Below are 25,013 nucleotides of genomic sequence, written 5' to 3' on the forward strand. Positions count from 1 at the left end.
ATCCATTTTGTCCTCAAACTGGATAAACCTGAAAAAACATTGATTCGAAGCAGTACACAGCTTTGTTACAGTTTCTAGGGTCGGAAATGTGTGACAATACAATGCATTTGACTAATTGTAAGAGTTCAGGATGAATTTGGAGTGTTTAGACAACACTAAAACCCGTTTTATCCAAAAACAGGCTTAAAATTAGAAAAAGGCTAAAACCGAGAGAAAACATTGATTTGAAGCAGTAAACAGCTTTGTTACTATTTCTAGGGTTAGAATGTGAGAAAATCCAATGCATTTGACTATTTGTAAGAGTTCAGGATTAAGTTGGAGTGTTTTGTCAACACTTAAATCCGTTTTATCCCAAAATAAGGTTAAACCGAAAAAATAGGCTAAAACCGAGAGAAAACATTGATTCAAAGCAGTAAACAGCTATATTACTCTTTCTAGGGTCAAAATACGTAGCAATCCAGTGCATTTGACTAATTATAAGAGTTCGGGTTGAATTTGGAGTGTTTAGACACCAATTTATCCATTTTGTCCTGAAACTGGATAAACCTGAAAAAACATTGATTCGAAGCAGTAAACAGCTTTGTTACTGTTTCTAGGGTTGGAATGTGTGAAAATACAATGCACTAGACTAATTGTAAGAGTTCAGGATGAATTTGGAGTGTTTAGACAACACTAAAAGCCGTTTTATCCCAAAACAGGCTTAAACTGAGAAAAAGGCTAAAACCGAGAGAAAACATTGATTCGAAGCAGTAAACAGGTTAGTTACTATTTCTAGGGTTAGAATGTGTGACAATCCAATGCATTTGACTATTTGTAAGTGTTCAGGATTAAGTTGGAGTGTTTTGTCAACACTTAAATCAGTTTTATCCCAAAATAAGGTTAAACCAAAAAAACATTGATTCTAAGCAGTCAACAGAATTGTTACTGTTTCTAGGGTCAGAATGTGTGACATTCCAATGCATTTGACTAATTGTAAGAATTTGGGATGAATTTGGAGTGTTTAGACAACACTTAAACCCGTTTTATCCCAAAACATGCTTAAACCGAGAAAACAGGCTAAAACGAGAGAAAACATTGATTCAAAAGAGTAAACAACTTTGTTACTCTTTCTAGGGTCAAAATATGTAACAATCCAATGCATTTGACTAATTATAAGAGTTCGGGTTGAATTTGGAGTGTTTAGACACCACTTTATCCATGTTGTCCCAAAACTGGATAAACCTGAAAAAACATTGATTCGAGGCAGTAAACAGCTTTGTTACTGTTTCTAGGGTCGGAAATATGTGACAATACAATGCATTTGACTAATTGTAAGAGTTCAGGATGAATTTGGAGTGTTTAGACAACACTAAAACCCGTTTTATCCAAAAACAGGCTTAAAATTAGAAAAAGGCTAAAACCGAGAGAAAACATTGATTCGAAGCAGTAAACAGCTTTGTTACTATTTCTAGGGTTAGATGTGATAAAATCCAATGCATTTGACTATTTGTAAGAGTTCAGGATTAAGTTGGAGTGTTTTGTCAACACTTAAATCCGTTTTATCCCAAAATAAGGTTAAACCGAAAAATAGGCTAAAACCGAGAGAAAACATTGATTCAAAGCAGTAAACAGCTATATTACTCTTTCTAGGGTCAAAATACGTAGCAATCCAGTGCATTTGACTAATTATAAGAGTTCGGGTTGAATTTGGAGTGTTTAGACACCAATTTATCCATTTTGTCCTGAAACTGGATAAACCTGAAAAAACATTGATTCGAAGCAGTAAACAGCTTTGTTACTGTTTCTAGGGTCGGAATGTGTGAAAATACAATGCATTTGACTAATTGTAAGAGTTCAGGATGAATTTGGAGTGTTTAGACAACACTAAAACCCGTTTTATCCCAAAACAGGCTTAAACTGAGAAAAAGGCTAAAACCGAGAGAAAACATTGATTCGAAGCAGTAAACAGCTTTGTTACTATTTATATGGTTAGAATGTGTGACAATCCAATGCATTTGACTATTTGTAAGAGTTCAGGATTAAGTTGGAGTGTTTTGTCAACACTTAAATCCGTTTTATCCCAAAATAAGGTTAAACCAAAAAAACATTGATTCTAAGCAGTCAACAGAATTGTTACTGTTTCTAGGGTCAGAATGTGTGACATTCCAATGCATTTGACTAATTGTAAGAATTTGGGATGAATTTGAAGTGTTTAGACAACACTTAAACCCGTTTTATCCCAAAACATGCTTAAACCGAGAAAACAGGCTAAAACGAGAGAAAACATTGATTCAAAAGAGTAAACAACTTTGTTACTCTTTCTAGGGTCAAAATATGTAACAATCCAATGCATTTGACTAATTATAAGAGTTCGGGTTGAATTTGGAGTGTTTAGACACCACTTTATCCATGTTGTCCCAAAACTGGATAAACCTGAAAAAACATTGATTCTAAGCAGTCAACAGAATTGTTACTGTTTCTAGGGTCAGAATGTGTGACATTCCAATGCATTTGACTAATTGTAAGAATTTGGGATGAATTTGGAGTGTTTAGACAACACTTAAACCCGTTTTATCCCAAAACATGCTTAAAATTAGAAAAAGGCTAAAACCGAGAGAAAACATTGATTCGAAGCAGTAAACAGCTTTGTTACTATTTCTATGGTTAGAATGTGTGACAATCCAATGCATTTGACTATTTGTAAGAGTTCAGGATTAAGTTGGAGTGTTTTGTCAACACTTAAATCCGTTTTATCCCAAAATAAGGTTAAACCGAAAAAATAGGCTAAAACCGAGAGAAAACATTGATTCAAAGCAGTAAACAGCTATATTACTCTTTCTAGGGTCAAAATACGTAACAATCCAGTGCATTTGACTAATTATAAGAGTTCGGGTTGAATTTGGAGTGTTTAGACACCAATTTATCCATTTTGTCCTGAAACTGGATAAACCTGAAAAAACATTGATTCGAAGCAGTAAACAGCTTTGTTACTGTTTCTAGGGTCAGAATGTGTGAAAATACAATGCATTAGACTAATTATAAGAGTTCAGGATGAATTTGGAGTGTTTAGACAACACTAAAACCCGTTTTATCCCAAAACAAGCTTAAACTGAGAAAAAGGCTAAAACCGAGAGAAAACATTGATTCGAAGCAGTAAACAGCTTTGTTACTATTTCTATGGTTAGAAAGTGTGACAATCCAATGCATTTGACTATTTGTAAGAGTTCAGGATTAAGTTGGAGTGTTTTGTCAACACTTAAATCCGTTTTATCCCAAAATAAGGTTAAACCGAAAAAATAGGCTAAAACCGAGAGAAAACATTGATTCAAAGCAGTAAACAGCTATATTACTCTTTCTAGGGTCAAAATACGTAACAATCCAGTGCATTTGACTAATTATAAGAGTTCGGGTTGAATTTGGAGTGTTTAGACACCAATTTATCCATTTTGTCCTAAAACTGGATAAACCTGAAAAAACATTGATTCGAAGCAGTAAACAGCTTTGTTACTGTTTCTAGGGTCGGAATGTGTGAAAATACAATGCATAGACTAATTGTAAGAGTTCGGGATAAATTTGGAGTGTTTAGACAACACTTAAACCGGTTTTATCCCAAAACAGGCTTAAACTGAGAAAACAGGCTAAAACCGAGAGAAAACATTGATTCGAAACAGTAAACAGCTATGTAACTCTTTCTAGGGTCAAAATCTTCAATCCAATTCATTTGACTAATTATAAGAGTTCGGGTTGAAATTGGAGTGTTTAGACACGACTTATACCCGTTTTGTCCCAAAACAGGCTTAAACCAAGAAAACATTGATTCTAAGCAGTCAACAGAATTGTTACTGTTTCAAGGGTCAGAATGTGTGACATTCCAATGCATTTGACTAATTGTAAGAATTTGGGATGAATTTGGAGTGTTTAGACAACACTTAAACCCGTTTTATCCCAAAACATGCTTAAAATTAGAAAAAGGCTAAAACCGAGAGAAAACATTGATTCGAAGCAGTAAACAGGTTTGTTACTATTTCTAGGGTTAGAATGTGTGACAATCCAATGCATTTGACTATTTGTAAGAGTTCAGGATTAAGTTGGAGTGTTTTGTCAACACTTAAATCCGTTTTATCCCAAAATAAGGTTAAACCGAAAAAATAGGCTAAAACCGAGAGAAAACATTGATTCAAAGCAGTAAACAGCTATATTACTCTTTCTAGGGTCAAAATACGTAACAATCCAGTGCATTTGACTAATTATAAGAGTTCGGGTTGAATTTGGAGTGTTTAGACACCAATTTATCCATTTTGTCCTGAAACTGGATAAACCTGAAAAAACATTGATTCGAAGCAGTAAACAGCTTTGTTACTGTTTCTAGGGTCAGAAATGTGTGACAATACAATGCATTTGACTAATTGTAAGAGTTCGGGATGAATTTGGAGTGTTTAGACAACACTTCAACCCGTTTTATCCCAAAACAGGCTTAAACTGAGAAAAAAGGCTAAACCGAGAGAAAACATTGATTCGAAACAGTAAACAGCTATGTAACTCTTTCTAGGGTCAAAATCTGACAATCCAATGCATTTTACTAATTATAAGAGTTCGGGTTGAATTTGAAGTGTTTAGACACCACTTATACCCGTTTTGTCCCAAAACAGGCTTAAACCAAGAAAACATTGATTCTAAGCAGCAACAGCATTGTTACTGTTTCTAGGGTCAGAATGTGTGACATTCCAATGCATTTCCTAATTTTAAGAGTTTGGGATGAATTTGGAGTGTTTAGACAACAATTAAACCCGTTTTATCCCAAAAGAGGCTTAAACCAAGAAAACAAGCTAAACCGAGAGAAAACATTGATTCAAAGCAGTAAACAGGTTTGTTACTATTTCTAGGGTTAGAATGTGTGACAATCCAATGCATTTGACTATTTGTAAGAGTTCAGGATTAAGTTGGAGTGTTTTGTCAACACTTAAATCCGTTTTATCCCAAAATAAGGTTAAACCGAAAAATAGGCTAAAACCGAGAGAAAACATTGATTCAAAGCAGTAAACAGCTATATTACTCTTTCTAGGGTCAAAATACGTAGCAATCCAGTGCATTTGACTAATTACAAGAGTTCGGGTTGAATTTGGAGTGTTTAGACACCAATTTATCCATTTTGTCCTGAAACTGGATAAACCTGAAAAAACATTGATTCGAAGCAGTAAACAGCTTTGTTACTGTTTCTAGGGTCGGAATGTGTGAAAATACAATGCATTAGACTAATTATAAGAGTTCAGGATGAATTTGGAGTGTTTAGACAACACTAAAACCCGTTTTATCCCAAAACAGGCTTAAACTGAGAAAAAGGCTAAAACCGAGAGAAAACATTGATTCGAAGCAGTAAACAGCTTTGTTACTATTTATATGGTTAGAATGTATGACAATCCAATGCATTTGACTATTTGTAAGAGTTCAGGATTAAGTTGGAGTGTTTTGTCAACACTTAAATCCGTTTTATCCCAAAATAAGGTTAAACCGAAAAAATAGGCTAAAACCGAGAGAAAACATTGATTCAAAGCAGTAAACAGCTATATTACTCTTTCTAGGGTCAAAATACGTAACAATCCAGTGCATTTGACTAATTATAAGAGTTCGGGTTGAATTTGGAGTGTTTAGACACCAATTTATCCATTTTGTCCTGAAACTGGATAAACCTGAAAAAACATTGATTCGAAGCAGTAAACAGCTTTGTTACTGTTTCTAGGGTCGGAATGTGTGAAAATACAATGCATTAGACTAATTGTAAGAGTTCGGGATAAATTTGGAGTGTTTAGACAACACTTAAACCGGTTTTATCCCAAAACAGGCTTAAACTGAGAAAACAGGCTAAAACCGAGAGAAAACATTGATTCGAAACAGTAAACAGCTTTGTTACTATTTCTATGGTTAGAATGTGTGACAATCCAATGCATTTGACTATTTGTAAGAGTTCAGGATTAAGTTGGAGTGTTTTGTCAACACTTAAATCCGTTTTATCCCAAAATAAGGTTAAACCGAAAAATAGGCTAAAACCGAGAGAAAACATTGATTCAAAGCAGTAAACAGCTATATTACTCTTTCTAGGGTCAAAATACGTAGCAATCCAGTGCATTTGACTAATTACAAGAGTTCGGGTTGAATTTGGAGTGTTTAGACACCAATTTATCCATTTTGTCCTGAAACTGGATAAACCTGAAAAATCATTGATTCGAAGCAGTAAACAGCTTTGTTACTGTTTCTAGGGTCGGAATGTGTGAAAATACAATGCATTAGACTAATTGTAAGAGTTCAGGATGAATTTGGAGTGTTTAGACAACACTAAAACCCGTTTTATCCCAAAACAGGCTTAAACTGAGAAAAAGACTAATTCGTAGCAGTAAACAGCTTTGTTACTATTTCTATGGTTAGAATGTGTGACAATCCAATGCATTTGACTATTTGTAAGAGTTCAGGATTAAGTTGGAGTGTTTTGTCAACACTTAAATCCGTTTTATCCCAAAATAAGGTTAAACCAAAAAAACATTGATTCTAGCAGTCAACAGAATTGTTACTGTTTCTAGGGTCAGAATGTGTGACATTCCAATGCATTTGACTAATTGTAAGAATTTGGGATGAATTTGGAGTGTTTAGACAACACTTAAACCCGTTTTATCCCAAAACATGCTTAAACCGAGAAAACAGGCTAAAACGAGAGAAAACATTGATGAAGAAGTAAACAACTTTGTTGCTCTTTCTAGGGTCAAAATATGTAACAATCCAATGCATTTGACTAATTATAAGAGTTCAGGTTGAATTTGGAGTGTTTAGACACCACTTTATCCATGTTGTCCCAAAACTGGATAAACCTGAAAAAACATTGATTCGAAGCAGTAAACAGCTTTGTTACTGTTTCTAGGGTCGGAAATGTGTGACAATACAATGCATTTGACTAATTGTAAGAGTTCAGGATGAATTTGGAGTGTTTAGACAACACTAAAACCCGTTTTATCCCAAAACAGGCTTAAACTGAGAAAAAGGCTAAAACCGAGAGAAAACATTGATTCGAAGCAGTAAACAGCTTTGTTACTATTTCTAGGGTTAGAATGTGTGACAATCCAATGCATTTGACTATTTTTAAGAGTTCAGGATTAAGTTGGAGTGTTTTGTCAACAATTAAATCCGTTTTATCCCAAAATAAGGTTAAACCGAAAAAATAGGCTAAAACCGAGAGAAAACATTGATTCAAAGCAGTAAACAGCTATATTACTCTTTATAAGGTCAAAATACGTAACAATCCAGTGCATTTGACTAATTATTAGAGTTCGGGTTGAATTTGGAGTGTTTAGACACCAATTTATCCATTTTGTCCTCAAACTGGATAAACCTGAAAAAACATTGATTCGAAGCAGTACACAGCTTTGTTACTGTTTCTAGGGTCAGAATGTGTGAAAATACAATGCATTAGACTAATTTTAAGAGTTCGGGATGAATTTGGAGTGTTTAGACAACACTTAAACTGGTTTTATCCCAAAACAGGCTTAAACTGAGAAAACAGGCTAAAACCGAGAGAAAACATTGATTCAAAACAGTAAACAGCTATGTAACTCTTTCTAGGGTCAAAATCAGACAATCCAATGCATTTGACTAATTATAAGAGTTCGGGTTGAAATTAGAGTGTTTGGACACCACTTATACCTGTTTTGTCCCAAAACAGGCTTAAACCAAGAAAACATTGATTCTAAGCAGTCAACAGAATTGTTACTGTTTCTAGGGTCAGAATGTGTGACATTTCAATGCATTTGTCTAATTGTAAGAATTTGGGATGAATTTGGAGTGTTTAGACAACACTTAAACCCGTTTTATCCCAAAACATGCTTAAACCGAGAAAACAGGCTAAAACGAGAGAAAACATTGATTCAAAGCAGTAAACAACTTTGTTGCTCTTTCTAGGGTCAAAATATGTAACAATCCAATGCATTTGACTAATTATAAGAGTTCGGGTTGAATTTGGAGTGTTTAGACACCACTTTATCCATGTTGTCCCAAAACTGGATAAACCTGAAAAAACATTGATTCGAAGCAGTAAACAGCTTTGTTACTGTTTCTAGGGTCGGAAATGTGTGACAATACAATGCATTTGACTAATTGTAAGAGTTCAGGATGAATTTGGAGTGTTTAGACAACACTTAAACCCGTTTTATCCCAAAACAGGCTTAAACTAAGAAAAGAGGCTAAAACCGAGAGAAAACATTGATACGAAACAGTAAACAGCTATGTAACTCTTTCTAGGGTCAAAATCTTCAATCCAATGTATTTTACTAATTATAAGAGTTCGGGTTGAATTTGAAGTGTTTAGACACCACTTATACCCGTTTTGTCCCAAAACAGGTTAAACCAAGAAAACATTGATTCTATGCAGCAACAGCATTGTTACTCTTTCTAGGGTCAGAATGTGTGACATTCCAATGCATTTGACTAATTGTAAGAATTCGGGATGAATTTGGAGTGTTTAGACAACACTTAAACCCGTTTTATCCCAAAACAGGTTTAAACCAAGAAAACAAGCTAAACGACAGAAAACATTGATTCAAAGCAGTAAACAACTATGTTACTCTTTCTAGGGTCAAAATATGTAACAATCCAATGCATTTGACTAATTATAAGAGTTCGGGTTGAATTTGGAGTGTTTAGACACCACTTATACCCGTTTTGTCCCAAAACAGGCTTAAACCAAGAAAACATTGATTCTAAGCAGCAACAGCATTGTTACTGTTTCTAGGGTCAGAATGTGTGACATTCCAATGCATTTGACTAATTGTAAGAATTTAGGATGAATTTGGAGTGTTTAGGCAACACTTAAACCCGCTTTATCCCAAAACATGCTTAAACCGAGAAAACAGGCTACACCGAGAGAAAACATTGATTCAAAGCAGTAAACAACTATGTTACTCTTTATAGGGTCAAAATATGTAACAATCCAATGCATTTGACTAATTATAAGAGTTCGGGTTGAATTTGGAGTGTATAAGACACCACTTATACCCGTTTTGTCCCAAAAGAGGCTTAAACCAAGAAAACATTGATTCTAAGCAGCAACAGCATTGTTACTGTTTCTAGGGTCAGAATGTGTGACAATACAATGCATTTGACTAATTGTAAGAGTTCAGGATGAATTTGGAGTGTTTACACAACACTGAAACCCGTTTTATTCCAAAACAGGCTTAAACCGAGAAAACATGCTAAAACCGAGAGAAAACATTGATTCGAAGCAGTAAACAGCTATGTTACTCTTTCTAGGGTCAAAATATGTAATAATCCAATGCATTTGACTAATTATAAGAGTTCGGGTTGATTGGAGTGTTTTAGACACCACTTTATCCATTTTGTCCCGAAACTGGATAAACCTGAAAAAACATTGATTCGAAGCAGTAAACAGCTTTGTTACTGTTTCTAGGGTCAGAATGTGTGACAATCCAATGCGTCTGACTAATTGTAAGAGTTCGGGATGAATTTGGAGTGTTTAGACAACACTTAAACCGGTTTTATCCCAAAACAGGCTTAAACTGAGAAAACAGGCTAAAACCGAGAGAAAACATTGATTCGAAACAGTAAACAACTATGTAACTCTTTCTAAGGTCAAAATCAGACAATCCAATGCATTTGACTAATTATAAGAGTTCGGGTTGAAATTAGAGTGTTTAGACACCACTTATACCCGTTTTGTCCCAAAACAGGCTTAAACCAAGAAAACATTGATTCTAAGCAGTCAACAGAATTGTTACTTTTTCTAGGGTCAGAATGTGTGACATTTCAATGCATTTGACTAATTGTAAGAATTTGGGATGAATTTGGAGTGTTTAGACAACACTTAAACCCGTTTTATCCCAAAACATGTTTAAACTGAGAAAACATGCTAAAACGAGAGAAAACATTGATTCAAAGCAGTAAAAAACTTTGTTACTATTTCTAGGGTTAGAATGTGTGACAATCCAATGCATTTGACTAATTATAAGAGTTCGGGTTGAATTTGGAGTGTTTAGACACCACTTTATCCATGTTGTCCCAAAACTGGATAAACCTGAAAAAACATTGATTCGAAGCAGTAAACAGCTTTGTTACTGTTTCTAGGGTCGGAAATGTGTGACAATACAATGCATTTGACTAATTGTAAGAGTTCGGGATGAATTTGGAGTGTTTAGACAACACTTAAACCCGTTTTATCCCAAAACAGGCTTAAACTGAGAAAAAGGCTAAAACCGAGAGAAAACATTGATTCGAAACAGTAAACAGCTATGTAACTCTTTCTAGGGTCAAAATCTGACAATCCAATGCATTTTACTAATTATAAGAGTTCGTATTGAATTTGAAGTGTTTAGACACCACTTATACCCGTTTTGTCCCAAAACAGGCTTAAACCAAGAAAACATTGATTCTAAACAGTAAACAGCGGTGTTACTGTTTCTAGGGTTAAAATGTGTGACATTCCAATGCATTTCCTAATTTTAAGAGTTTGGGATGAATTTGGAGTGTTTAGACAACAATTAAACCCGTTTTATCCCAAAAGAGGGTTAAACCAAGAAAACAAGCTAAACCGAGAGAAAACATTGATTCAAAGCAGTAAACAACTATGTTACTCTTTATAGGGTCAAAATATGTAACAATCCAATGCATTTGACTAATTATAAGAGTTCGGGTTGAATTTGGAGTGTTTAGACACCACTTATACCCGTTTTGTCCCAAAATAGGCTTAAACCAAGAAAACATTGATTTTAAGCAGCAACAGCATTGTTACTGTTTCTAGGGTCAGAATGTGTGACATTCCAATGCATTTGACTAATTGTAAGAATTTGGGATGAATTTGGAGTGTTTAGACAATACTTAAACCCGTTTTATCCCAAAACATGTTTAAACCGAGAAAACAGGCTAAACCGAGAGAAAACATTGATTCAAAGCAGTAAACAACTATGTTACTCTTTCTAGGGTCAAAATATGTAACAATCCAATGCATTTGACTAATTATAAGAGTTCGGGTTGAATTTGGAGTGTATAGACACCACTTATACCCGTTTTGTCCCAAAACAGGCTTAAACCAAAAAAACATTGATTCTAAGCAGCAACAACATTGTTACTGTTTCTAGGGTCAGAATGTGTGACAATACAATGCATTTGACTAATTGTAAGAGTTCAGGATGAATTTAGAGTGTTTACACAACACTGAAACCCGTTTTATTCCAAAACAGGCTTAAACCGAGAAAACATGCTAAAACCGAGAGAAAACATTGATTCGAAGCAGTAAACAGCTATGTTACTCTTTCTAGGGTCAAAATATGTAATAATCCAATGCATTTGACTAATTATAAGAGTTCGGGTTGATTGGAGTGTTTTAGACACCACTTTATCCATTTTGTCCCGAAACTGGATAAACCTGAAAAAACATTGATTCGAAGCAGTAAACAGCTTTGTTACTGTTTCTAGTGTCAGAATGTGTGACAATCCAATGCATTTAACTAATTGTAAGAGTTCGGGATGAATTTGGAGTGTTTACACAACATTGAAACCCGTTTTATTCCAAAACAGGCTTAAACTGAGAAAACATGCTAAAACCGAGAGAAAACATTGATTCGAAGCAGTAAACAGCTTTGTTACTATTTCTAGGGTTAGAATGTGTGACAATCCAATGCATTTGACTAATTATAAGAGTTCGGGTTGAATTTGGAGTGTTTAGACACCAATTTATCCATTTTGTCCTGAAACTGGATTAACCTGAAAAAACATTGATTCGAAGCAATAAACAGCTTTGTTACTGTTTCTAGGGTCGGAATGTGTGAAAATACAATGCATTAGACTAATTGTAAGAGTTTGGGATGAATTTGGAGTGTTTAGACAACACTTACACCGGTTTTATCCCAAAATAGGCTTAAACTGAGAAAACAAGCTAAAACCGAGAGAAAACATTGACTCAAAACAGTAAACAGCTATGTAACTCTTTCTAGGGTCAAAATCAGACAATATAATGCATTTGACTAATTATAAGAGTTCAGGTTGAAATTGGAGTGTTTAGACACCACTTATACCCGTTTTGTCCCAAAACAGGCTTAAACCAAGAAAACATTGATTCTAAGCAGCAACATAATTGTTACTGTTTCTAGGGTCAGAATGTGTGACATTCCAATGCATTTGACTAATTGTAAGAATTTGGGATGAATTTGGAGTGTTTAGACAACACTTAAACCCGTTTTATCCCAAAACATGCTTAAACCGAGAAAACAGGCTAAAACGAGAGAAAACATTGATTCAAAGCAGTAAACAACTTTGTTACTCTTTCTAGGGTCAAAATATGTAACAATCCAATGCATTTGACTAATTATAAGAGTTCGGGTTGAATTTGGAGTGTTTAGACACCACTTTATCCATGTTGTCCCAAAACTGGATAAACCTGAAAAAACATTGATTCGAAGCAGTAAACAGCTTTGTTACTGTTTCTAGGGTCAGAAATGTGTGACAATACAATGCATTTGACTAATTGTAAGAGTTCGGGATGAATTTGGAGTGTTTAGACAACACTTAAACCCGTTTTATCCCAAAACAGGCTTAAACTGAGAAAAAAGGCTAAACCGAGAGAAAACATTGATTCGAAACAGTAAACAGCTATGTAACTCTTTCTAGGGTCAAAATCTGACAATCCAATGCATTTTACTAATTATAAGAGTTCGGGTTGAATTTGAAGTGTTTAGACACCACTTATACCCGTTTTGTCCCAAAACAGGCTTAAACCAAGAAAACATTGATTCTAAGCAGCAACAGCATTGTTACTGTTTCTAGGGTCAGAATGTGTGACATTCTAATGCATTTCCTAATTTTAAGAGTTTGGGATGAATTTGGAGTGTTTAGACAACAATTAAACCCGTTTTATCCCAAAAGAGGCTTAAACCAAGAAAACAAGCTAAACCGAGAGAAAACATTGATTCAAAGCAGTAAACAACTATGTTACGCTTTCTAGGGTCAAAATATGTAACAATCCAATGCATTTGACTAATTATAAGAGGTCGGGTTGAATTTGGAGTGTTTAGACACCACTTATACCCGTTTTGTCCCAAAACAGGCTTAAACCAAGAAAACATTGATTCTAAGCAGCAACAGCATTGTTACTGTTTCTAGGGTCAGAATGTGTGACATTCCAATGCATTTGACTAATTGTAAGAATTTGGGATGAATTTGGAGTGTTTAGACAACACTTAAACCCGTTTTATCCCAAAACATGCTTAAACCGAGAAAACAGGCTAAACCAAGAGAAAACATTGATTCAAAGCAGTAAACAACTATGTTACTCTTTCTAGGGTCAAAATATGTAACAATCCAATGCATTTGACTAATTATAAGAGTTCGGGTTGAATTTGGAGTGTATAGACACCACTTATACCCGTTTTGTCCCAAAAGAGGCTTAAACCAAGAAAACATTGATTCTAAGCAGCAACAGCATTGTTACTGTTTCTAGGGTCAGAATGTGTGACAATACAATGCACTTGACTAATTGTAAGAGTTCAGGATGAATTTGGAGTGTTTACACAACACTGAAACCCGTTTTATTCCAAAACAGGCTTAAACCGAGAAAACATGCTAAAACCGAGAGAAAACATTGATTCGAAGCAGTAAACAGCTATGTTACACTTTCTAGGGTCAAAATATGTAATAATCCAAAGCATTTGACTAATTATAAGAGTTCGGGTTGATTGGAGTGTTTTAGACACCACTTTATCCATTTTGTCCCGAAACTGGATAAACCTGAAAAAACATTGATTCGAAGCAGTAAACAGCTTTGTTACTATTTCTAGGGTCAGAATGTGTGACAATCCAATGCATTTGACTAATTGTAAGAGTTCGGGATGAATTTGGAGTGTTTACACAACACTGAAACCCGTTTTATTCCAAAACAGTCTTAAACCGAGAAAACATGCTAAAACCGAGAGAAAACATTGATTCGAAGCAGTAAACAGCTTTGTTACTATTTCTAGGGTTAGAATGTGTGACAATCCAATGCATTTGACTAATTATAAGAGTTCGGGTTGAATTTGGAGTGTTTAGACACCAATTTATCCATTTTGTCTTGAAACTGGATAAACCTGAAAAAACATTGATTCGAAGCAGTAAACAGCTTTGTTACTGTTTCTAGGGTCGGAATGTGTGAAAATACAATGCATTAGACTAATTGTAAGAGTTCGGGATGAATTTGGAGTGTTTAGACAACACTTAAACCGGTTTTATCCCAAAACAGGCTTAAACTGAGAAAACAGGCTAAAACCGAGAGAAAACATTGATTCGAAACAGTAAACAGCTATGTAACTCTTTCTAGGGTCAAAATCTGACAATCCAATGCATTTTACTAATTATAAGAGTTTGGGTTGAATTTGGAGTGTTTAGACACCACTTATACCCGTTTTTATGAAGTAGCACACCACCGTATGAAGTAGCACACCACCGTCCGTACCATCGACCAAGTGGGCCGTCCGTATAACCAACGAGAATATCAAGCCCGGTCCATCAAAGGGAAGCGTCCAACGGTCACAAGGCCTCAAGTCTTCGAGATCCTTCCTCCTTGGAGCCGTTGGACGAGTTGCACAAGTGGGAGAAGTCACATGTGCAGTTTAGGAGATGTCACTATCTCTCTTTGTAAATGTGTAGAGTATCTTAGGAGAATATTCTTGTGTAAAGTTGTCTATAATTAAATTGTAACTAGGTTTCTGTTTTAGTAAGAAGAGAAAATATCTCTTTCTCCAACTCTCTCTCGATCGCTTACACACTCCTCACACTCCACACGGTTTCAAACTCTCTTGGTTACACTAAAGCATTATTCTTCAATTCTAACACATTCTTCTTCAATTCTTACATGGTATCAGAGCAGATTGTTCCTGTTTCTTGACTCCATCTTCATCACAATCTTCCGCATCATCTCTCTTTGTTCTCTAACCGTTGTTCTTAAAATCTCTTTCTTTTTTTAACCGTTGGATAAACACTTAAACCAACGAGTTTACCATGGAAACCACCAAAACTATGATTGTTCCAGTTACTCTCAAGGGAGAGAACTACTTACTGTGGGCTAGAACCACGAAGACAGCCCTATGCGGCCGAGGACTTTGGTCCCATGTTGAAACAAGCGAAGCTCCAAGTGGCGAGACCACCAAAGAAGGCAAGGATCTTGTCGAAGATGAAAGGAACAAATGGTTTCAAGAAGACCAAGGAGTCCTAGCTATCATTCAAAACTCACTTGATGCCCCTATCTTTGAAGCTTACTCCTATTGCGAAACCGCAAAGGACTTATGGGACACTCTCAAGTACGTGTTTGGAAATATTACCAATGTTAATCGTATCTTTGAGATTAAGAGGGCCAATAACAATCTCAACCAAGAAGATATGGAGTTCACCAAGCATTTTGGAAAGTTTAGGTCCTTGTGGGCTGAATTAGAGATGCTTAGGCCGGCGAAAATAGATCCAGCCATACTGAACGAGAGGCGTGAACAAGACAAGGTGTTTGGTCTACTCTTGACCTTAAACCCCTCCTACAACGACCTCATCAAGCACATCTTGCGGTCAGATAAACTTCCAAGCCTTGACGACGTTTGCAACCAAAACCAAAAGGAGCATGGCTCCATGGGTCTATTTGGCAGAAAAGGAGAGCTAGTGACCGCAAACAAAGTCGAGATGGCGTCCGCAAACCGAGGCTACTACAAACCGGATGACAAGAACCCACCGGTATGTGAGCACTGCAAGAAGGTTGGCCACTTCAAGAGCCGCTGCTGGATTCTTCATCCACACCTTCGCATTAACCGTGGTGGACCAAGCCGCAGAGGACCACCGAGAGCCCATCAAGCAGCTGTAGTGGGGGAAACACCAACTTCCGAACCAAACCAACAAGCTGTCGGAGGAAATGGAACTGCACTCGCTGCCTCCTCCGAGCTGGTGAGGCGATCCGACCTTGATGTGCTCATCAAAGCCCTCAAGGAGGCGTCCAGTAAAACCTTTCTTGCCTTAAACAAAACTAAGCCCCTTATTGTTGATTCTGGTGCATCACATCACATTATTAGTGATCCTAGGTTGATTAGTGATATTAAACCTGCTAATGGTAATGTTGTGATAGCTAATGGTGAGAAGGTACCAGTTAAAGGCATAGGGAATTTGAAATTGTTTGATAAGGAAACTAAAGCCTTTTATATGCCAAATTTCACATCTAACTTGCTATCAGTTAAGAGAGCCACCACTGATTTAAATTGTTATGCAATATTTGGTCCTAACAAGGTTCATTTTCAGGATATTGAGACAAGTAAGGTTCTTGGACAAGGAGGTTCCAAGTATGATCTCTATGTGCTTGAGGACTTAAATTTATCTCCCTCTTCTGCATCTTGTTTTAATTCGGTTGTTGTTAAACCTAATGACTCTATCTTACATGCTAGGCTAGGACATCCTCACACTAGAGCATTAGCCTTAATGTTTCCTAAAATTTCTTTTAAAAATGATGAGTGTGAGGCTTGTATTCTTGGTAAACATTGCAAGACTGTTTTCCCTAAATCTATTACTATTTATGAAAAATGTTTTGATTTAATTCATTCTGATGTTTGGACATCTCCATGCCTATCTAGAGAAAATCAAAAGTATTTCGTGACTTTCATTGATGAAAAATCAAAATATACTTGGATAACCTTGCTTCCTTCTAAGGATAGAGTTCTTGAGGCCTTTACAAATTTTCAAAATTATGTTACTAACCATTACCATGCCAAGATTAAAATTTTAAGATCAGATAATGGTGGAGAGTACAAAAGCCATGTGTTTAAACAATACCTAGCCAAACATGGAATTCTTCACCAAACTAGTTGCCCATACACACCACAACAAAATGGAGTGGCTGAGAGGAAGAATAGGCATCTCATGCAGGTAGCAAGGTCTATGATGTTCCATACAAGGGTGCCAAAACGTTTTTGGGGAGATGCTGTACTCACAGCCTGCTACCTTATCAACCGCACACCAACAAAGATTCTTAATGACATATCCCCCTTTGAGGTATTGAATAATGCAAAACCTAACTTTGATCACTTAAGAGTATTTGGTTGTGTGTGCTATGTGTTGCGACCAGGTGAACTACGAGACAAGCTTGATGCTAAGAGCACTAAAAGCATGTTTATCGGCTACTCTACAACACAAAAAGGGTATAAGAGCTATGAACCGGAGACCAGGAAAGTTCTCGTATCTCGTGATGTCAAGTTTGTGGAGACACGAGGGTTTTATGATGAGAAGAACTGGGATGAGCTTCGTAACCTCTTGACCTCACCATCCGATCGGACACGCAACCTCCGAGTGATTCTTGAGCGGCTAGGTATCGAAAATGATCGGGTCAGTCACGAACCTGCCGGGCCAACATCACCAGCACACCCTGAGCCGCCTATGGAACCTGCTCATGATGCACCTCCACCCGAGGAATCACCTACGGAAGACAATGTCGAGTCATCGCCTACCGATGAAGTCCTGACCGAAGAACCAGTTCCACAAGACAGTGCTGCCCCTGAGGCTGGAGCTATAGTTCCTCTTAGGCGTAGCCAACGCATCAAGTACCCTCCTACCAATTGGAAGAACACTCGTGTCTACTACAACAACATGGCTGTTGCCCATCCGATTCAAGCCGTTTGCTCTCTTGCCCACTTTCCTATGGATCATCAAGTGTTCCTTGGCACATTGATGAAAATTGGATTCCTAGGACCTATGATGAGGCTAAGCATCACCAGGTATGGAGAGAAGCGGTCGATGCCGAGAACACGGCCATGGTTCAAAACCATACATGGGACGAATCCGACTTACCCAAGGGCAAGAAGGCCGTAACCTCTCGGTATATCTTCACTATCAAATATAAGAGCAATGGGGAGATTGAGCGCTATAAAGCACGCCTTGTTGCTCAAGGTTTCACGCAAACGTATGGGGAGGACTACCTTGATACGTTTGCTCCGGTGGCTAAACTTCACACTGTCCGAGTTGTGCTCTCACTCGCCACCAACCTCGATTGGGAACTTTGGCAAATGGATGTGAAGAACGCCTTCTTGCAAGGAGAACTTGAAGATGAAGTGTATATGCGGCCACCACCGGGTTTAGAAGACACCATTGGTCCGGGAAAGGTCTTAAAACTCAACAAGGCGATCTATGGCTTGAAACAGTCTCCAAGGGCATGGTACCATAAGCTAAGCACCACTCTCCTTGACAAAGGTTTTCGTAAGTCCGAGGCCGATCACACCCTCTTCACCTTACCAAGCGCCAAAGTTATAGTAGTCATTCTAGTGTATGTTGATGATATCATCATCACTGGAAGTGACTCGGTAGGTATTCAGGACACTAAAACCTTCTTGAAATCAGTGTTTGACATTAAAGATCTTGGAAAGTTGAAATATTTTCTTGGGATAGAAGTTTATAGATCAAGTGAAGGATTATTTTTGTCTCAAAGGAAATATGCACTTGACTTATTGAGTGAAACAGGAAAATTAGGATCTAAGGCAGTGTCAACACCCCTTGAAGAGAACTATAAAGCCGGAGGACAGGGGGAGCTTGACAATGCCCCATTCAAGGATGTTAGCCTCTACCGGCGGCTAGTAGGTAAGCTTATCTACTTAACCATCACACGGCCTGACATTTGTTTTGCTGTGAATCAGGTGAGCCAGCATATGAAGAATCCTACCGAGTACCACTGGAACATGCTGACCCGGATCCTCAAGTACATCAAAGGTTCACCGGGACAAGGCATTTGGATGGGGTGCAACAAGAACACCGAACTAGTAGGCTACTGTGACGCCGACTATGCCGGAGATCGTGGAGACCGACGCTCGACAACAGGCTACTGCACGTTCCTTGGTGGTAACCTAGTCACGTGGAAGAGCAAGAAGCAAAAGGTTGTATCACTTTCAAGTGTCGAATCCGAATATAGAGCCATGAGGAAGCTTACAACGGAACTAATGTGGCTCAAGGCTCTTCTCAAGGATCTTGGAATTGAGTCAACAAAGCCGATCACAATGCACTGTGATAACGAAGCCGCCATCCATATAGCAACCAATTCAGTGTTTCACGAGAGGACCAAACATATTGAAGTGGATTGCCATAAGGTTCGCGAGCAAATCAAGCTTGGAGTTGTCTTACCATGCCATACCGAGAGCAAAGAACAGCTTGCTGACATCCTCACCAAAGCAACAAGCCCTCAAGTGTGTGAATACATTCACCCAAAACTTGTCCTTATGGATCTCACTCGGCCATAGGCTCCTTACTTGGCACCTACACTCTTTTTCCCTTATGTATAGTTTTTCCCAAGTGGTTTTCTATACTAAAGGTTTTTTTTTAATGAGGTGGGTGCCTATGTTGTCAAGCTTGACCAATAATCTTAGTCAAGCTTGAGGGGGAGTATGAAGTAGCACACCAACGTCCGTACGACTGTACGGACGTCCGTACCATCGACCAAGTGGGCCGTCCGTACAACCAACGAGAATATCAAGCCCGGTCCATCAAAGGGAAGCCTCCAACGGTCACAAGGCCTCTTGATTCGAAGCAGTAAACAGCTATGTTACTCTCTCTAGGGTCAAAATATGTAACAATCCAATGCATTTGACTAATTATAAGAGTTCGGGTTGAATTTGGAGTGTTTAGACACCACTTTATCCATGTTGTCCCGAAACTGGATAAACCTGAAAAAACATTGATTCAAAGCTGTAAATAGCTTTTTTACTGTTTCTAGGGTCAGAATTTGTGACAATACAATGCATTTGACTAATTGTAAGAGTTCAGGATGAATTTGGAGTGTTTAGACAACACTTAAACCCGTTTTATCCCAAAACAGGCTTGAACTGAGAAAACAGGCTAAAACCGAGAGAAAACATTGATTCAAAACAGTAAACAGCTATGTAACTCTTTCTAGGGTCAAAATCTCACAATCCAATGCATTTGACTAATTCTAAGAGTTAGGGATGAATTTGGAGTGTTTAGACACCACTTATACCTGTTTTGTCCCAAAACAGGCTTAAACCAAGAAAACATTGATTCTAAGCAGTAAACAGCAGTGTTACTGTTTCTAGGGTCAGAATGTGTGACATTCCAATGCATTTGACTACTTTTAAGAGTTTGGGATGAATTTGGAGTGTTTAGACAACAATTAAACCCGTTTTATCCCAAAATAGGCTTAAACCAAGAAAACAAGCTAAACCGAGCGAAAACATTGATGAAGAAGTAAACAACTTTTTTACTCTTTCTAGGGTCAAAATATGTAACAATCCAATGCATTTGACTAATTATAAGAGTTCGGGTTGAATTTGGAGTGTTTAGACACCACTTTATCCATGTTGTCCCGAAACTGGATAAACCTGAAAAAACATTGATTCGAAGCAGTAAACAGCTTTGTTACTGTTTGTAGGGTCATAATGTGTGACAATCCAATGCATTTGACTAATTGTAAGAGTTCAGGATGATTTTGGAGTGTTTACACAACATTGAAACCCGTTTTATTCCAAAACAGGCTTAAACCGAGAAAACAGGCTAAAACCGAGAGAAAACATTGTTTCGAAGCAGTAAACAGCTTTGTTACTATTTCTAGGGTTAGAATGTGTGACAATCCAATGCATTTGACTATTTGTAAGAGTTCAGGATTAATTTGGAGTGTTTTGTCAACACTTATACCCGTTTTGTCCCAAAATAAGGTTAAACAGAAAAAATAGGCTAAAACCGAGAGAAAACATTGATTCAAAGCAGTAAACAGCTATGTTACTCTTTCTAGGGTCAAAATATGTAACAATCCAATGCATTTGACTAATTATAAGAGTTCGGGTTGAATTTGGAGTGTTTAGACACCACTTATACCCGTTTTGTCCCAAAACAGGCTTAAACCAAGAAAACATTGATTCTAAGCAGCAACAGCATTGTTACTATTTCTAGTGTTAGAATGTGTGACAATCCAATGCATTTGAATATTTGTAAGAGTTCAGGATTAATTTGCAGTGTTTTGTCAACACTTAAACCCGTTTTATCCCAAAACAGGCTTGAACTCAGAAAACAGGCTAAAACAGAGAGAAAACATTGATTCGAAACAGTAAACAGCTATGTGACTCTTTCTAGGTTCAAAATCTGACAATCCAATGCATTTGACTAATTATAAGAGTTCGGGTTGAATTTGGAGTGTATAGACACAACTTATACCCGTTTTGTCCCAAAACAGGCTTAAACCAAGAAAACATTGATTCTAAGCAGCAACAGCATTGTTACTGTTTCTAGGGTCAGAATGTGTGACAATCCAATGCATTTGACTAATTGTAAGAATTCGGGATGAATTTGGAGTGTTTAGACAACACTTAAACCCGTTTTATCCCAAAACTGGCTTGAACTCAGAAAACAGGCTAAAACAGAGAGAAAACATTGATTCGAAACAGTAAACAGCTACGTAACTCTTTCTAGCATCAAAATCTGACAATCCAATGCATTTGAGTAATTATAAAAGTTCGGGTTGAATTTGGAGTGTATAGACACCACTTATACCCGTTTTGTCCCAAAACAGGCTTAAACCAAGAAAACATTGATTCTAAGCAGCAACAGCATTTTTACTGTTTCTAGGGTCAGAATGTGTGACATTCCAATGCATTTGACTAATTGTAAGAATTCGGGATGAATTTGGAGTGTGTAGACAACACTTAAACCCGTTTTATCCCAAAACAGGCTTAAACCGAGAAAACAGGCTAAACCGAGAGTAAACATTGATTCAAAGCAGTAAACAACTATGTTACTCTTTCTAGGGTCAAAATATGTAACAATCCAATGCATTTGACTAATTATAAGAGTTCGGGTTGAATTTGGAGTGTTTAGACACCACTTACACCCGTTTTGTCCCAAAACAGGCTTAAACCAAGAAAACATTGATTCTAAGCAGCAATAGCATTGTTAATGTTTCTAGGGTCAGAATGTGTGACATTCCAATGCATTTGACTAATTGTAAGAATTCGGGATGAATTTGGAGTGTTTAGACAACACTTAAACCCGTTTTATTCCAAAACAGGCTTAAACCGAGAAAACAGGCTAACACCGAGAGAAAACATTGATTCGAAGCAGTAAACAGCTTTGTTACTATTACTAGGGTTAGAATGTGTGACAATACAATGCATTTGACTAATTGTAAGAGTTCAGGATGAATTTGGAGTGTTTAGACAACACTTAAACCCGTTTTATCCCAAAACAAGCTTAAACCGAGAAAACAGGCTAAACCGAGAGAAAACATTGATTCAAAGCAGTAAACAGCTATGTTACTCTTTCTAGGGTCAAAATATGTAACAATCCAATGCATTTGACTAATTATAAGAGTTCGGGTTGAATTTGGAGTGTTTAGACACCACTTTATCCATGTTGTCCCGAAACTGGCTTAAACCAAGAAAACATTGATTCTAAGCAGCAACAGCATTTTTACTGTTTCTAGGGTCAGAATGTGTGACATTCCAATGCATTTGACTAATTTTAAGAATTCGGGATGAATTTGGAGTGTTTAGACAACACTTAAACCCGTTTTATTCCAAAACAGGCTTAAACCGAGAAAACAGGCTAACACCGAGAGAAAACATTGATTCGAAGCAGTAAACAGCTTTGTTACTATTTCTAGGGTTAGAATGTGTGACAATCCAATGCATTTGACTATTTGTAAGAGTTCAGGATTAATTTGGAGTGTTTTGTCAACACTTATACCCGTTTTGTCCCAAAATAAGGTTAAACCGAAAAAATAGCTAAAACCGAGAGAAAACATTGATTCAAAGCAGTAAACAGCTATGTTAATCTTTCTAGGGTCAAAATATGTATCAATCCAATGCATTTGACTAATTATAAGAGTTCGGGTTCAATTTGGAGTGTTTAGACACCACTTTATCCATGTTGTCCCGAAACTGGATAAACCTGAAAAAATATTGATTCGAAGCAGTAAACAGCTTTGTTACGTTTTCTAGGGTCAGAATGTGTGACAATCCAATGCATTTGAATATTTGTAAGAGTTCAGGATTAATTTGGAGTGTTTTGTCAACACTTATACCCGTTTTGTCCCAAAATAAGGTTAAACCGAAAAAATAGGCTAAAACCGAGAGAAAACATTGATTCAAAGCACTAAACAGCTATGTTACTCTTTCTAGGGTCAAAATATGTAACAATCCAATGCATTTGACTAATTATAAGAGTTCAGGTTGAATTTGGAGTGTTTAGACACCACTTTATCCATGTTGTCCCGAAACTGGCTTAAACCAAGAAAACATTGATTCTAAGCAGCAACAGCATTTTTACTGTTTCTAGGGTCAGAATGTGTGATATTCCAATGCATTTGACTAATTGTAAGAATTCGGGATGAATTTGGAGTGTTTAGACAACACTTAAACCCGTTTTATTCCAAACCAGGCTTAAACCGAGAAAACAGGCTAACACCGAGAGAAAACATTGATTCGAAGCAGTAAACAGCTTTGTTACTATTTCTAGGGTTAGAATGTGTGACAATACAATGCATTTGACTAATTGTAAGAGTTCAGGATGAATTTGGAGTGTTTAGACAACACTTAAATCCGTTTTATCCCAAAACAAGCTTAAACCGAGAAAACAGGCTAAACCGAGAGAAAACATTGATTCAAAGCAGTAAACAGCTATGTTACTCTTTCTAGGGTCAAAATATGTAACAATCCAATGCATTTGACTAATTATAAGAGTTCGGGTTGAATTTGGAGTGTATAGACACCACTTATACCCGTTTTGTCCCAAAACAGGCTTAAACCAAGAAAACATTGATTCTAAGCAGCAACAGCATTGTTACTATTTCTAGTGTTAGAATGTGTGACAATCCAATGCATTTGAATATTTGTATGAGGTCAGGATTAATTTGCAGTGTTTTGTCAACACTTAAACCCGTTTTATCCCAAAACAGGCTTGAACTCAGAAAACAGGCTAAATCAGAGAGAAAACATTGATTCGAAGCAGTAAACAGCTATGTAACTCTTTCTAGGTTCAAAATCTGACAATCCAATGCATTTGACTAATTATAAGAGTTCGGGTTGAATTTGGAGTGTATAGACACAACTTATACCCGTTTTGTCCCAAAACAGGCTTAAACCAAGAAAACATTGATTCTAAGCAGCAACAGCATTGTTACTGTTTCTAGGGTCAGAATGTGTGACATTCCAATGCATTTGACTAATTGTAAGAATTCGGGATGAATTTGGAGTGTTTAGACAACACTTAAACCCGTTTTATCCCAAAACAGGCTTAAACCGAGAAAACAGGCTAAACCGAGAGAAAACATTGATTCAAAGCAGTAAACAACTATGTTACTCTTTCTAGGGTCAAAATATGTAACAATCCAATGCATTTGACTAATTATAAGAGTTCGGGTTGAATTTGGAGTGTATATACACCACTTATACCCGTTTTGTCCCAAAACAGGCTTAAACCAAGAAAACATTGATTCTAAGCAGCAACAGCATTGTTACTGTTTCTAGGGTCAGAATGTGTGACATCCAATGCATTTGACTAATTGTAAGAATTCGGGATGAATTTGGAGTGTTTAGACAACACTTAAACCCGTTTTATTCCAAAACAGGCTTAAACCGAGAAAACAAGCTAAAACCGAGAGAAAACATTGATTCGAAGCAGTAAACAGCTTTGTTACTATTTCTAGGGTTAGAATGTGTGACAATCCAATGCATTTGACTATTTGTAAGAGTTCAGGATTAATTTGGAGTGTTTTGTCAACACTTATACCCGTTTTGTCCCAAAATAAGGTTAAACCGAAAAAATAGGCTAAAACCGAGAGAAAACATTGATTCAAAGCAGTAAACAGCTATGTTACTCTTTCTAGGGTCAAAATATGTAACAATCCAATGCATTTGACTAATTATAAGAGTTCGGGTTGAATTTGGAGTGTTTAGACACCACTTATACCCGTTTTGTCCCAAAACAGGCTTAAACCAAGAAAACATTGATTCTAAGCAGTCAACAGCATTGTTACTGTTTCTAGGGTCAGAATGTGTGAC

The sequence above is a fragment of the Camelina sativa genome, chromosome 13 (genome assembly GCF_030686135.1).
Source record: "Camelina sativa cultivar CO46 ecotype springtype chromosome 13, ASM3068613v1".
In the NCBI taxonomy this organism is placed as follows: domain Eukaryota; kingdom Viridiplantae; phylum Streptophyta; class Magnoliopsida; order Brassicales; family Brassicaceae; genus Camelina; species Camelina sativa.